The sequence below is a fragment of the Oratosquilla oratoria genome, chromosome 38, assembly GCF_046742065.1.
Source record: "Oratosquilla oratoria isolate Oo_2021 chromosome 38, ASM4674206v1, whole genome shotgun sequence".
Taxonomy (NCBI): Eukaryota; Metazoa; Arthropoda; class Malacostraca; order Stomatopoda; family Squillidae; genus Oratosquilla; species Oratosquilla oratoria.
Window position 1 is genome coordinate 41,292,463 of NC_134814.1, and position 2,500 is coordinate 41,294,962.

The 2,500-nt window shown below is 57.9% G+C and overlaps 1 protein-coding gene across 2 annotated transcripts in view; it reads right to left on the minus strand.

The window, feature by feature from the left end:
- LOC143020059 (nucleolar protein 4-like) overlaps positions 1 to 2,500 on the minus strand; it is a 283,818-nt gene that overhangs the window by 61,400 nt on the left and 219,918 nt on the right. The gene's annotated exons all lie outside the window — the stretch shown is intronic.

Genomic DNA, 2,500 nt, shown 5'->3' on the forward strand with positions numbered 1-2,500 from the left:
CTTGACAGCCATCAAAAGCTATTTGCTGGCATTGGCAATTCACCAAAATTTTAGTATTGACCTTGAAGTCTGTACTGACCTTGCCAGCCATCAGAGGGTCTTTACTGACCTTGCTAGCCATCTTAAATTCTGTAATGATATTTGGAAGTCACCAAAAGGTCCATGCAAGTCCTGACACCCATGAAAAAGTCAGTACTGACTTAGACAGCAAGCATCAAAACGTTAGCACTGACTTGTCTGTTTTCAAAAAGGTCTGTACTGATCTTGAAAGAAATCCAAAGGTTAGCACTGACCTCGAGGTATGTTTTCACTTGAGTTGATCTGCTATCTAGAAGTGGTCCTACCTCGGAGGTGGACCGCGAATAGGAACGAACCAAAACTCACGGAAAGGTAGTGGGGATGGAGGGGGGGGGGCGGAGGTGAGGATACCACGTGGCACCTCAGCCTCAAACGGGGCCTCTACCACGTGGACCCCGAGCCTCAGAACCCACGAGCAGACACGTGTTGTTGTTGTCGGCCTTACCTTCAGCTTGTCCTCGAAAACGTCTTTGGAGGGGGACGTTTAGTGTTAGCTATCTCTCACCCCACCGGGTGACAAGCGGGCGTCTCCTTCGCTCCTGGTCGTGGTTACCTTGTCTGGGCCCCCAACAGGGTCGGTCCTCTGTGCTGAGGATTCTGGGCGACTCTGAGAGGGGATCCTTACCTCACCTTGACAGCAGAGAGCGAGTGAGCGCGCGCGCCAGTTGCCGCGGTTGGGAGGGGGCGGAGGAGGAGGAGGGGGGCGGAGGAGGAAGAGGACGGAGAGGAGGAGGTACAGGAGAGGGAAGAGGAGTTGTGAGGCAAAAAGGAGGATCGGGAGGATGAGGATGAGGAGTATGAGGAAATAGAAGAAGAATATGAGAATAAGAAGGAGTATGTGGTTGAGAGGGAGTACGTAAAGGAAGAGAAGGGGGGAGGAGTAAGAGAAGGGAAGAGAAGAGGAAGAGGAAAAGGAAAAGGAAGATGAAAGCAAAAAGGGAGAAGAGGACGAGGGGAAGAGGAGGAAGTAGAGGAGAAGGAGGAGGAGGAGGAGGAGGAGGAGGAGGAGGAGGAGGAGGAGGTGATGGAGGAAGTGGAGGACCAGGCCTCCCGCCACCTTACCTTGAGCACACTGCTGGGTTTGCGTTTGTGGGCCATACTCGATGTGGAGGTTGTCCTAGCTCCTGCGGTCCGTCATTCACGGCGCGGCGATCGGCAGATGAGAGGAGGAGGAGGAGGAGGAGCGAGCAGACGAGAGGAACAACCAAGAGACGAACCAGCGAACGGGGGAGAGACGGGGGAGCGACGAGAGAGCGAGGGAAAATCCTCTGCAAGGGCTGTTTGGTTGGTCGGCGGGCGGGTGGGTGGGTGTCCGGGTGGAGGTGATGGTGATGGGGGCGGGGCAGGCGGGAGGGAGGGGAGAGGAGGAGGAGGAGGAGGAGGAGGAGGTGAGGCAAGTTTGAGCGGCTCTTAAGGGGTCTTGTGGAGCGGTGGCACCACCACCTTCGTGGGTTGTCGACGTCTTGGGCGTGGGGGAGGTACCACCAGCAGGAGGAAGAGCACGTTGGGAGGCGACGTCATCGTGTCATCTCCTGAGGCGTGGACCCGATGCCGAGTACCTCATTATAGTCACGTCCTCCGGGGGTGGAGGGAGGGAGGAGGGAGGTAGGGAGGGAGGAGGGTGCCTTGCTGGTCACAACACTCACTTTCTCACCCCCCAGCAGGCACCACGGAACTAGACACCGGTGCACGGGGAACGCTCTCGTCAGGAGACAGGGTGCGTGGACGCAGGCGGCGGCGACGACGAGGAGGACCGCGGCAGGGCGCTCTTATGCCGGGCGCCTCTTCCTCGGACGCTGGTGGAAGGCTGACTGACTGGCTGGGCTAGAGGGCTGGCTGGCTTAGCTTGGCTGGGCTGGCGGGCTGCTGCTGCTGCTGCTGCTGCTGCTGCTGCTGCTGCTACCGCCGCTGAGCTCCCCTCGCTGGCGGAGAGGGAGGAAGGTCGGGGTGGGCGAAGAGCGAGAAAGCGACTGAGGTGCCGGGAGTCGGCAGACACCAAGACTCCTTCTCTACAACGCTGCTGCTAGCCATGGACCCTCTCTAGACCGTCCGGTTCCCAGCAAAGACAGACTACCAATCAGCAAGCCAGTCAGCTTTTCCAGGCCCGTCAGGCTTATTAGGCCACGTTTCCTACTTACCTACCTACCTATCTTATACTTACCTACCTTCCTACCTACTCCCCCCCCTCCATACGCACAAGTGCGCGCATCCACACGCACACACACATACACTCGTACGCACGGACGCAAGAACACGCACGCACACGCACACACACACACGCACGCACACACACGCACGCACACACACACACACACACACACACACACACACACACACACACACACACACACACACACACACACACGCACACACACAGCCAGTGCCAACTCCCACTCCTCACGTTGTCAGGGGCCATTGTCAG